Source organism: Thunnus thynnus, chromosome 11 (assembly GCF_963924715.1).
Source record: "Thunnus thynnus chromosome 11, fThuThy2.1, whole genome shotgun sequence".
Classification (NCBI taxonomy): domain Eukaryota; kingdom Metazoa; phylum Chordata; class Actinopteri; order Scombriformes; family Scombridae; genus Thunnus; species Thunnus thynnus.
Window position 1 is genome coordinate 13214673 of NC_089527.1, and position 14200 is coordinate 13228872.

Sequence of the window (14200 nt, forward strand, 5' to 3'; positions counted from 1 at the left end):
GCCCTTAATGGTCAGGCACCATCATATCTTGAAGAGCTCATAATACCGTATTATCCCACTAGAACACTGCGCTCCCAGTATGCAGGCTTACTGGTGGTCCCTACAGTCTTTAAAAGTAGAATGGGAGGCAGAGCCTTCAGCTATCAGGCTCCTCTTCTATGGCACCATCTACCGGATTCAGTCCGGGGTGCAGACACCCTCTCTATGTTTAAGAGTAGGCTTAAAACTTTCCTTTTTGATAAAGCTTATAGTTAGGGCCGACCAGGCTCGCCTTGGATCAGCCCTTAGTTATGCTGCTATAGGCCTAGACTACTGGGGGACTTCCCATGATGCACTGAGCTCCTCTCTCCTCCTCCTCCTCTCCATCTGTATGCATTCATGTAACATCAATGCATGTCACTAACTTTGCTTCTTCCCCGGAGTTTTTTGTGCTTTCTCATCTCACAGAAAAACCTGACTCCCGGGCCGAACCTTCGCGGTCCTTCACAGTCCTGATGGCATCCTTCCCTGGCTGTTGCTGCTTGTGCTTGTTGTTGTTTGTTGTTGTCATTGTTTTTCTTCTGTCCCCCCTCCCCCTTTCCCTCTCTCTTTCTCTCTCTCAACCCAACCGGTCAAAGCAGATGGCCGCCCACCAAGAGCCGGGGTCTGCTTGAGGTTTCTACCCGTTAAAGGGGAGTTTTTCCTTACCGCTGTCGCCAAGTGCTTGCTCATGGGGGAACTGTTGGGTCTCTGTAAATTAAAGAGTACGGTCTTGACCTGCTCTATGTGAAAAGTGCCTTGAGATGACTTCTGTTGTGATATGGCGCTATATAAATAAAGATTGATTGATTGATTGATTGATTGATGTAGTGGAGTAGTTTGCATTTCAAGTAAAGAACAAGAAAAAGAAGTGAAATCTTACTACTATTGTTTGTTGACGTAGGCTCTGGAGCTGAACTATAAATTATGCAAAGATATTCCAGTAGAGTCCCAGAATAAATATATAGACCTGGAAATGTGCATTATACGTTACCTTTTAAATATCTTTTAAAAAAAAATTCAGAAAGGGAGGAGGTGATATCTCAAAATATCTCTCTCAAAGACCTTGTTTACACTTGGTTTTAAAATACGTCTTGGGCGATCGGCTCACAAATGGACAATGCTAAATACAAGTGTAAACGACCACCAGGATGCATTGTGATCCGATCACTCAAACCACTTGCTGAGGTGGTCTGGGACTCACTACTTATCTAGTGTAATGCGTGTATGCGTCCCCGACAAGGACGTAACAATGCAGGACGTGGTGGTTGACGACTTTGTCTTTGACTTTGTCCTGATAACTGCACGGGGGCCCTTTGACCCGCTAGTGGAAGTGATGTAGGCAGTAACAAAATCTGAACACAAGTGGTCTGCTGGACACCGCGGAGATGTATGATGGACACAGGTGTGAACGGCAATGTGTCTTGGCTGTTCGTGTCACATCCCGCCTGGACTTTGTGTGTTTTTTCGACTCTTTGTGTTTTTGTGTTCTTTAGGGTTTCCTGTGTTACACTTCTGTTGTCAAGTCCTTCTGGTCATATGGTTTTGCTTGTTATGGTTTGGGCAGTGGGTTTAGAGGACTGCATTATTAGTTAGCTTGTAGTGTTCTGTGCTTTAGTTTATTCTGGGACGGTTTGAATTATGCTGGGTTGTGATTTAGAGTCTTGTGTATCTGGGTTTTGGTTTTCTGTTACTCTGTGTTTCCCTTGTGTGTTCATGTACTCCTCCTTACACCTGCCCTGCATTCATCCTCGTTGGCCCTGCCCTTGTCTCAGTGTTCTCCCCCAGTCTGCTGTCACCTTCACACCTGCCCTACATCAGTCTCGTCAGCCCTGCCCTGCTCTCAGCGTCTCAGTGCTTATCAGCTCCCAGCCTGCCCCTGTGTCTTATCACTTGTTCCTCGTTGTCTGATTAGTTTAGTTTGTATTTAAAGTCTGGTTTTCAGCTGAGTTTTGGTGGATCATTGTTCTGTTCGGTTCTGTTCTGTTGAGTTTGCTCCTCTCTGCTCAGCCAGCTTCTGTTTTGCCTGCCCAGTCCTGAGACTAAAGAAGGTTTTCTTCAACCCTGTATTTTGGTCTCTGCATTTGGGTCCATTCCTGCTACTCCACATGACAGGTTGCTTATGTGCAGATCACAGAAACACATTTTAAAACCAACAAACAGCCTCAAAGAGAGATGTTTTGGATTGACAAGCCCTATTAGCTACAGTATATTTCCATCCAAATGTAGTGCAGAATTTAACTGAATTTAACAGGAAATTGGCAAAAGAAAATTTGAATGAATGCATGTTTCCATCTGTTATATTAGGAGTTGTTTCATTAAGATAAACAACTGGTGGTGCTGGTGGCTTTCCAGTTGGGTGTCATTAAACCATTGCAGAGGAAGAGACCACAACAAGATGACTCAATTAAAGGAGTGCCAGTCAAACCTAAAATGGTGAAAAACTGTTGAATACATGATAGAAATGTGACTCTACTGTCCTGTAAACACCACAAACAATGTTTAAAGCCCCTGAGCAGCAGCTATGTCATTTAGTTTAGTTTCTTGGGCTGAGGAGTCGTCAGTATTACACTCAAGGGTGTGCTTTACCGTCATTCAGTCACTTCAGTGACACGACAGTGACCGCATCACTGTCGTGCCAACAATAAGGTAAAGCACACCCTCAAGTGTAAAATTGTGATTATACAACATTTACCAACAAAATAAAATATATAAACTAAATGTATTCATATTGTGAGGCAGTTCGCTCAAAAAATTAAAAAAAACTTTTTGCTTGTGTCATCTCCGTTTCCATGGAGATACATGGGGTATGACTAATACCTGGAAAACAATCACTCACATCAGTTGACTCTTATGTAATAAAACCTAGTTAGCTACTCCAGCAAGTAGGCCAACCCTTAGTAACGACCTAGCAACAGAGACGATTTCTAGTCCCTGTTGAGTCAGCCAGCCAATTTGAGCTAATGCTGTCTAGAGATCGCGGCATTTTTAAGCTTGTAGCGCCGTGTCACAGACTCACCGGCACAGCTGATGGAGGATGCCAGAGTGGGAGCTGAGATATACTCTCAACTGAGGGGAAAATGGCTATGTTTTACTGTGTATGGGGGTGCCGGGTAACGATAAAAAGTGGAGAAGGCTTTGGGTTTTTCACTGTGTGTGAGTGTGTGTGTGTGTAACTCATCCCGTTCCAAGTCTCAGAGTTCAATCCACCTGATAAAGGGTCCGTTTGGTTTCCCCACAACCCTTAATCAGTTCAGTTCAATCCAGTTTCACAAACATAAAAAGACAACTCAAAACAGAAAAAAAACCAAGTTTGCCAAGTTTACATATCTCCGCAATTCAAATGAACCACAAGTCATCTACCCAGAAATGACTGTTGTTGTTAGCGTGACGTCATGGTCTGTAGTTCAAATGAATGGCAGAGTAATATTTTTAGTGATGAGGCTTTTTTCATTTGAGCACAGCTCGGTCTGCTGGTATGCTGATTTGAGCACGTTCTACATGTCTAGTTGACCAGATTACTTCGTCGGAACTACGTGTTGTATAATTTGTAAACTGAGTAAAACCCTAACCCATTCTTGACTGGAGACAGTAGTTTTACAAACTAATCTTAACTCCAAGGCCACGCTTGGTTTTTTTCAGAGCTGTCAAACACATCTCAGAGTTTTCATCAGCAGATGAAGTTTGCTCAGTTGTTATGGTGACTAAAAGGACTCCATACATTGATGAAGACTGTGAGCTGTAGTTGAAAGCTCTTGGGAAAAAAGCTAGTGAATGTGCCATGAGTTAAGATGAGTTAAGATTCTTTAGATGTGTTTTATTGTTTGACTGTACATTCCCATTAGGTTAAATTTTACATATTCTCACTGCTAAAAACACAGATTCACAAAAAGTTTGTCTCCTGTTGTCCATCATCAGGAAAGTGTAGCACACACAACATTTCTGCATCTTCACCTGATGAGCAGCTGTTGTTGAAAGATGGATGAGTGACACTGAACCTGAGTCATCACACTATCTGTCATTGGTTGGATTATGCGTAAGGTCGCGGTGAGAGGAGATCAACATCTTCAAGAGAAAGCCAACTATGTGAGATTGAAGTCGTGTTTGAAAAGCCGAGTGCAAATCGAGGACACTGAAGATTTCGGCGGGTGGGTGCAGAAGGTGACTCTGCCGTCTGGCATGAGCAGGTCGGTCAGTGTGCATCCTTGTGAGCAGGCGTGTGGGTGTGTGTTTGTGTATCCACCCAGTTTCAGATGATAATTTTACACCACAGGAACCTCCAGGAATCCACCTTTTTTGAAACTCAAGAGTCTGGTTTCAGTTTTTGGTTTCTGTGCTACACTTTCTTGCCACGTATTAGTGGAGTTTGCAAGGCTGGAAGCCACAGACTGCTCAGATCCTCGACCCTCAGGTATATTGTCTTTCTAGCATTTTCAACCTCTCGTTTATCAGTCTGATTTGCCTAAAAATCATGGTGATTCAGACAAGTTGGAAAACCAAACAGGAAACGAATTTTTAGTAGAACTTTTTTTTTTTTTACCAGGACTTAACGACCCGTAACCAGGAACATCCCATAATGTGAACCTTAGCGAACATGTAGGGCAAAAAGGACATCGTCATTTGTCTAAATATGGTCTCCACTGTTCTTCATCATGAAAAGTTGAAAAAGTCCTCACCGATGTACCTACAGATGTAAAATGGTGGTTACTGATATGTTGTTGTACCTGGAACTTCATTTTGTACCACCTCATGAAGGGTGCTGAAATGTAATACTTGCCTCCAAAGAGGGCAGTGGAAACAAAAGCACAAAAGCTTGGTGCAGATTTGAAGCTCATTAGCAACTGTGCAGGTTAGTTTTGAGAATGATTAACTAGAGCCAGTAAAATATAGGTGTGCTGTAGAAATATTATAATGAGTGAAAAAGAGAGGATCAAGTATAAGTATTTTTTACAGTTCAGATCCAACAACCACTAAACAACTGCCGTCACTTCACCCAACAGTTGTTTGTCAAGAAAGAGCCTCATCTTCCATCTCATATTTAGAGTCAGGACATTTTCATCTTGACATATGCCCCCATATGTTTTTTGAATCATTGCAGGTATTTTTGCTCTGCATGTAACCGCTCATAGGGGACACATTGATGTAGAAAACAAAGTCACCTTGGTTTAATATGTCTCAGCGGAAGGCCTCCATTATGTACACTGTGAAAGAAAAGCGTCCTGTATGCACAGAGGTGATGTCAGCTGATTTTGATCAGAAAACAAGCAGCTTTCCAAAAATGTCACTCTGAAAATGCTACTTTTCTGTATATCATAATTATTCAATGTATCAAATATAAATACTTATGGTGTTTTCCAATTCTCAAAAAAGGGCTTTGCAATTTTTAATGATTTTATCATTTGCTCTGTTTTTCGGGTTTGTGTCAGTCATGGCCACAGTTGAGGTTCCTTTTTAAATTATGCATTCGTTAACTGCCAGGGTGGAGAGACTGCAAACACACACACACACATAACCAGTGTTGGTGTTTATGGGTATGTTGATCCCTCTGTGGCAGAACCTCAACATTGACCTATTTTCATTTAATAAATCAGCGCTCTTTTCTATTTTACTTCCTATTTTCACCCCCTCCTCATGCTGTATGATTCACTGTTCTGTCTTCACAGCTTCCTGTGACACATCGTGAAATTCTCCTTTTTAGGAGCCATACATTGATTAAGTTTATAAAATGCTGCCAATCATTAACAAGGTAATAAGTGACTCAGTTTACTAAAGGAACACTGGCTACTTTCGGCCAAAGTGACCTCATATCACTTCTCTCTGTTTGTCCTCAACTGACTCTCAGTGGTGGAGGAAGTATTTAAATATCTTATAAAAATAGAAATACCACACTGTAGAAATACAAGTAAAAATCTGACTTAAGTACATGAGTATTAGCATCAAAATATACTACCAAAAGTAAAAGTACTCATTATGCAGAATGAGGTTGGATGTTGGATTAAAATTATTGATGTGTAAGCATGATGGGGCAAAGTTTACTTTATATAGCATCTAGAGTAATAATGTATATCATAAAAAATTATTAGTTTATTGTATTTTGTATTGATTATCTGAACCTGCAAAGTAACTAAAGCTGTCAAATAAGTGTAGTGGAGTTAAAAGTATAATATTTGTCTCCAAAATGTAGTGGAGTGAAGTACATGTACCTCAAAAGTACAACACTTGAGTAAAATGTACTTAGTTACATGTCACCACTACTCACTCTTTTCCAGGGTTACATTGTTATGTGCAGAAAAAAGCCTTTCGTTAGAAATCAGATGTCAATGATCGTATGATAAGATGCTATGATGCAGTTTGATTAGATTGTTATTGAAAATTTGATCAAAAAGCACATTTTATGTGCGCAAAAACGTCACATTGATGACGGAAATGACAGTTTTTACAATTCACGATTAAAGTTCAAGTATCAAACTTCTGTATCGTGACGTATTTTCCGGTGAAACTGGACAGACAGGTGTGAGATAACGTTTGGAGGAATTTGATTTGAACATTGAAAAGTGGGCGCCATAATGAACCTTATCTCTGTGCCACTAAAAGAGATAAAAGATTTATTGATGGGCAGATGTCATGATATCATTGGTTGAAATGGGTCGGTTCAAGCCTACGTAAGCACACGTCATATTTTGTATTACAGGAAGAAAACACGATTGGATTTGACATAGGAATGCAAAGAAATGCATTTTTTTGTATTTTTTGGCATATATAGTTAAATATGTGCACAGTATGACCGGGGATGTGATCTTAAAGGGTTAAAAAGGCATTTTTCATTTCATCTCAACTTAAAAACATTTAAAATATGATATATAAATATAAAATGTATTTATTTCTTTAGTTTAAAGGATTTGGCGCGCAATTTTCCATATTTTTCTTATTTTCAACAAATCTCATGTGCAGAGCCAAACCAACAATGAATTGATAATAATACAACTTATTCCTCTGTGCCGTAGACCTCTGTTGTTGTCCAAAAACTATTAAAAACCACAACATTACACTGGGTGTTCCTTCATCACGAAGATTACAGCCATGTTAGTTTGTTTATCAGCTCCAAAGACTAATAACAGTGTTCACATTTTCAGTCTCCAGAGAGTAGTTCTGTGTAAGGTAGACTGTGTAGGAGCCACTGTGCATGTGCTGGGATGCAGATTGTTTACAGAGCTTATATCATAACCTCTTGACTTAAATTGTAAAAAACATTCATATAAAGAGCTTCTGATGAGATGAAGGCTAAATAACTTTTAACTGGTGTTACTTGGCAGCAACAGAAGTGTTTTTTCAGATAATGAAATTATGCGTGTTGATCATCTTTATACTTTTTATGTTACCTTCAGGGCACATCTGTTTCTTACACTTAATAAGCGCCCAAACGTGTCGTGTGTTATGGATCTCAGAGTTGCAGTTAATGGAAAACATTTTCGCAGGCCAGTTTCTCTCTTTGACTGGGGATAATCCTTCAAGCTGCACGTGTACTTGAAATAAATATACAGCTGGAATTTGTTTTGGCTTTTCCTGTGCGCTGCTGAAGACTGGTGCTTGTGTGGCAGGAAGGGTGTCTGTGTTATTCCCCGTTCGTGACAGTAGCACTGAGGGACTCGCAGAGAACTGCTCCACTGAGGATGACAGCAATGAGATTGAACATCACTGTTTGCAGACACGAAATACACCGAACATGACAGAGCCGCTGGTTTGTTCGATTGTGCATGTATGTTAGGCTGTGAGTTACGGTATATGAAATCACAGATGAAGCTCTGTCTGGCCCAGCACCTACCGCAACATCAAGGCCAGCAGGGTAGCGGGGCCAGCAAATGAGTTTGGCCATCAAAAGGAAAAGAAGGGGGCTTGTTTAGGACGTAATGAGTTTCAACCCAGCGACCCACCTATATGTTTTCATACAGAGCTTATTTTGTTCATGTCACACCCTCGCATGCAGACATCAAACATTTCCGTCCCCTCCCGCACCACTCCACCCTCGTCTCTCTTTACCTGAATTCATCTCTCACGTTTCAGGTTTATTTTGCTAGCTTTAACTACTGTTTACCCTCCTCTCCTGCGGTGGTTGAAGTGCATGTTTCTGCTCTACAGGGAGCGTTTGGACTATGATTAGGGAGGAAGGTTTGAGGTAAACAAGCCAGAATTCAGGTCAAATATTCTCAATGTTACACTCTGAAAATAGATTCAAAACAGAGCTACTGTGGGTGGAGTTTTCTCGCAATGAAGATGCTTTCAACAGACAGTTGACGATGAATAGCTTTGCACCACGGGAGTACTTCACTTTTCTGCATGTCCATCTGTGTTTTTGTATATCCTGTGTGTACTTATGCATTTTATCTGCGTATAGACATTGTCTTTTAACAGCTTTTCCTCAGAACGTGAGCTCAGGTACTTCCTCTGTAAAAGTCGGCTACAGCTGCTGTGTCACATGTGCATGTGTGTTCATGATAACATGTCTGCATGCCATCCTGCAGACTTTTTGCATAATTATCGCCTACAGGGGCTGTAAAGAGCCTCCCCACCCCGGGTCTGCATTTTGTTTGGTCTAACAAACAGCGAGAATATGTAGGTCACTCTGTACTTACTTCAGTGTTATTACTCACACGTTCTGTTATCTTCAAGTCTAAATTTAAAACACAGTATTTGAACAGGTGGATAATGTTAAAAATGCACTTTTGCACGTCTGGTCTATACATTTGACCTCCTGTAGACTAAAACACAGTGTTTTCCTCAAATTCCTGCCATATTCGTCTTTATAACATGTTGTTTTCATTTTTTTTTTTTTTACATGTTCTGTGTAATCTTCGTCCATTCTGTTTCTTTTCTTTACCAATGTTTTTCTTGCAGTGTTGTGTAATGGCTATTTTGACAGGGATGGGTGAAGCAAACAGTGGAATCGAATACTGAAAACAAAAGAAATTATAGCTTTCCTCCTTTAAATCACTTTTTTTTTTTTTTAGCTCGGATGGAAAACAACACAAGGTCAAGGAAAGTTGAAAAGGATAAAAAGAAAACCAGTGTGCTCAGATAATTTACACCAGGAAACATAACGTGTTGACAGTTGGAACTTTTTAATTAATTTAAATCTTTATTCATCAAGAATTTAATGGACAATACTAAAACTATACATTAAAGCATTTACAAACCTCATACTCAACAATACTTCTTTTCTGAGCAGCCAGATATTTACCATGAATTAATGTTAAAATACCATAAATAATTTAAAAGAATACATTAAAAGGTTGTAATCCAATAAAGCAGTACAAAACACAATCAATTAAATCATACAAATACATAAAAACAAACAGTAAAGATCACGATTATGATTTTTATCCAGTCAGCTCGGACTTTATATCAACAAAATTATTTGCACATTTGGTTTTTGTGTTTTGATTCCTTATTCCTGTGAGAGTGAAACCTTCCCTGAGTGAAAAACGTTGCTTTTTTGTCATCTGACAGGTACAAATTACTAGTGTGCACATACAAATTATTAAACTTTTTACCCTTGATACCTGCCAGGTTATGTTGTTTTCAAGCAGATGTGATAATACAGGTTTCCCCACTGATGATTGATTGTAGAAATGGTCACATTTTGGTTTCTTTTATCTAAGAGAATTGGCTTATTGAGATTCTTTTTTTTACACCAGTCACCAAAGACAAAATCATTTATAGAAAGGACAGAAATGCCAGTTTCTCTTGAGATACAAGAAGTGGTATTTTGTGTCAGTTCTAGTCTCTTTCTTTCTCTCTCATGCACACAGACAATGGAGACCCCGGGGACGGGAAAGAGAGAAGCTTGAAAACCAGGTCATTCAACGATGTTAACTTTGAACACACAAGAGACATTTGATCTGCAGCCAGCACCTCTGTTTACTTCCTCACAGCACTTCTAGGGTCTCTCTCACACGTAAATGTAAAAATTATTTGTGGTTTTAAGGGGAGTTGCATGCTGGAACTATTTCTTGGCGAACAACAGTGTTGTCTCGTCATTACAGTGAGGTTGCCAGGTTTGGTATCATTGTGCCTGTTCACCGGTTGTATCCGGCAAGCTGCACTATGGCCGGAGACACGCAACTTAAATATGATTTGTTTTTGTTTTTTAAACATTTCTTTCTGGACAGGTTAAATAAACAAGATTTAACATGTTGTTGAGCTTGATGAGTGAGATTTTGGACAAGGTTAAACATGTCTTGAGTCTTATCATCTCACTCCCAAAAGAAAGTAGATAAGCACATTCCCCAAATGGTTAAACTGTTCCTTTAATAAATCAACAACAGTAGTGATAATGTTAAAACTAATATTTGTTATAATTATCAGTTTCCTGCAGACCTGAGACTCATGAGCCAAATCATTTCACAGTTACAGCAAAACAAGCTGAATATTTTGGCTGAATGATCACCGCCGAAAAGCAAACAAGCATTAGAAAAAGAAAGGCTTCGGTGGGATGAGATATGATTGGATGACTGCTTCGGGGAACTTGAGTCATTGCAGAAGCAAACTTAACGGATATATCCACTGAGCCGCCTTTTTTTTTATACTTTCTTCAATCAGAGTTGTGGGAAAGCTATCCCAGCATGCACTGGGCACGATGCAGGGTACACCGTGGACAGGTTGTCTTCTGTCACACGGGCGTTAGGATACAGAAGGTGAAATTAAAGGACAAGGCTGTAGAGTCAAACTAACAATGAACTCATCCTACTTCATGTTTTGTGTGTGTATCCAAAGTCTGATACATCTTATTCCTCTGTGCCGTAGACCTCCGTTGTTGTCCAAAAACTACTACAAACACGTCAATGAGCCACACCGCTGCACTGGGTGACATGTTCCTTCTCCATGAAGATTACGGTCACGTTAGTTTGTTTAGAAACAGCTCCAAAGATTAATAACAGCGATCACATTTTCAGTCTCCAGAGAGTAGTTCAGTGTAAGGCAGCTAGTAGTACAGGCTAATGTATATACATATATAGGCTATATAGGTACAGACTAAGGGCATTCCACAGGGTTCCATCTTAGGTCCAGTATCAGTCACCATCTATATTAATAACATCGGCATGTCCCTCAATAGATGTAATTTACATTTTTATGCAGATGATACTGTTTTATACAGTTCAGCAACCTCTATCCAGTTAGCCATTGATAATCTGCAACTCTCGTTTAATAGCCTACAGTAAGGTCCTTCTAAACCTTAAACTTGTTTTAAATGTAGATAAAACAAAGTTTATGTCTTTCTCAAGAACTAAGGAAATTGACATTAGTCTTCAGATCTGCACTTTAAATGGTACACCGATTGAGAAAGTTCCTCATTATAAATACTTCTGGATGCATCTGGATTGATGACAAATTCACTTTTAAAACCCACATAGACAACTGAAGTTGCAAATTAAAGATGCAGCTTGGTTTTTTGTACAGGAACAGGTCCTGTTTCCCATTGAAAAGGATTGTGGCAACATTATTTATAGACATGCTCTTTTCTCTAATCTTAAACATCTGGATGTCTACCACTCAGCTCTTAGATTTATTATTGACAACCCATATGGCAGCCATCATTGTGTCTTGGATCAGAAGATGGGCTGGCCCTCCATCTCTGTCAGGCAAGATCAGCACTTTTATCTGCTCAACTATAAAGGAATACTTAAAAAATTATCACCTTATTTATTGTCACTCTTGTGCCTAAGGCGTTATATTTTTGAGACATTATACTTTTAACACCTGTTCTCAGGACTTGCTGACACTGTATGTTCCTGCAGTAATCTTGGAAAGACAGCCTTCAGATATTTCACCCCATTTGTCTGGAATAATTTACAACGTAGACTGAAACCTGACACACTGATATCGATAGGGCAATTCATAAAGGGTCTACTGATTTTATGTTTTTCATAATATGCTTGTACTTTTATTTCTTTGCCTATGCCAAATATATTTTAGAATGCATTTATTTATAATTTGTCATGCCGTTGTCTATATGAATGTATGTTTAAATCTTTACTATTTTATAATTATATTGCTGAATTGTAGATGTAACGGACGTTCCTGAGCTACAGCAGTCTTATATCTGACTGGATGCACATCCGTTACCTTCTGTGTGATCTGTATTGTGTTCTGTGGCTGCGCTGATTGAATTATGGATCTGAACCACAAACAGCTACTGGTTGTTCTTTTAATGAAGACTAGATGGTGGTTGTGTCCCTGTACAAGTCAATAAAAAATAGAAATGTTCTGTAACATACAGTTTGTTCCACACATGCGGGTCATCAATCCAGTTAGCAGATAAACACAAAGAAAACCCTGTAGCGCTTTGAAACACGTGTCTACTATAAAACTTACAAAATGGCATTTACAAAGTTTATATTTGAATGGCGCACAGCTGCATGTTCACAATCATAAGACTAACATTTATAATTGCATACTGCTACGTCTGCATTGTCTACAAACCAAAATAACCATGACCAGGAAAATAATACATACCACTTCTCAGTTAGCATAGTGCGGACTGAGAGTGGCATAGCATTGATGTCAAAACTGCGACCTCTTTAAGTGACAGTACAGGTATTAACACTTCAGTTTGAATTGAAAGTACCATCCAGCTACACTCCATTTTGACAGGGCAAAACAACAAGACAGTTTTTCAGTGAAAAAAATAGACAAAAATATAAGCAAATCATTGGACAAATGTGCACAAATTATAACATTTGCAGATATTCAAGGCAAGGCTCCTACAGATTTCTCCCCCTCTAAAACTTCCATAAAAGATCTTCACATCTTCTCAAAGGAGTATTTATCCTTAATCATGAACATAAGTTTTTCAAGAGCAGGTTTGGATACACACACGACACCTGTAAGTAGATCAATTCATTGTTGGTTTGGTTCTGCACAAGAGATCTATTTACAATATGAAAAATACAAAAACTACCATAGTCCAAACCAAAAGGCATTATTGTGTTATCCATTGACCACACTCCCACCAGCATGATTCCTGCCGATGAAGCTGCATTTATTATTTTTTTTATATGTTTGTCAATACAAATGATCAGTCAACTGCATGTGGGACATCGTACAGAATCTTTAAAAGCAATGCAACACACTTAATTATGAGTCGGCTGCTTAGACTGTAGTCGGGCCGTCTCTTCTTCTTCTCTCCATTGTTTGACTTCGTGTGTCCCTCCCCAAGCAAACCCTTTGATGCAGTTGCTAGGCAACCTCTGCTCTCTCTCTCTCTCTCTCTGCCCTCCTTTCTCTCTGAGCAGCCGGCAAGCTCGTCTTGACAGACTGAGTCAATGATGTAAGTCAGCTGTAACTGATTCAGTAACATGTGCATGTTACACTTATGTAAAGCTTGGTTGTCATTTCACCATATTGGGCTGAGGTCAGATTTTATATTGGTCCTTTTTGAATGCTTTTCTTACTATAATACAGCCAGAGACCTATTTGAAATTGATGTTTGAAATAAATCACACTGACCTTAAAAGATCCTGTCAGCAGGCTGTTGGTGTCACCCTGTTTTCATTGAACTGAAAGCTATAGAGCAGGAGTCACTCAGGGTGAAAAGTGCCCCTGACTGTGTGCAGTGTAGTGTGGAACTATTTCACTGGAAATATAGGTTTGGAATAATCCCTTCATTCAAAAAAATTGGTCTCATTTAAAAATATTGCAGCAATGTCCTACTTAGAAACTTCTCCATGTGGTGTAAAATGGTGTAAAACATGATGGCAAATACATTCAGTTACCAGTTTATTAGGTTTAACTAGCTCAAAATAAAGCAGACCTAAAAAAAAAAAGTTCAGTTTTTGAGAGGTGTTGATTCAAGTTGGTGCTGAACATTTTAACCTTCATGAAAATAGTATTTATGGGAGCTCTGTTGTATTAGACTGTATTCATTTCAGCTAACCTGATAAACTAGCAACACTGCTGTGTATATTTCAATAATAATTTAGATTGTTTCTGTGTTTGCCTGACAGCATCTAGTATTTCTACTACAATATTTTGATCTCTGGTGTTCTCACTCTCATTTGTTTATGGACATGTCATATATCATCTTCCATATGTCAAGACATACATTATTAAAACAGATCAGAACACCCACACACAAATCACAAAGTCCATTCAAATCCATACCAAATAACAACAGACCAATAAATGA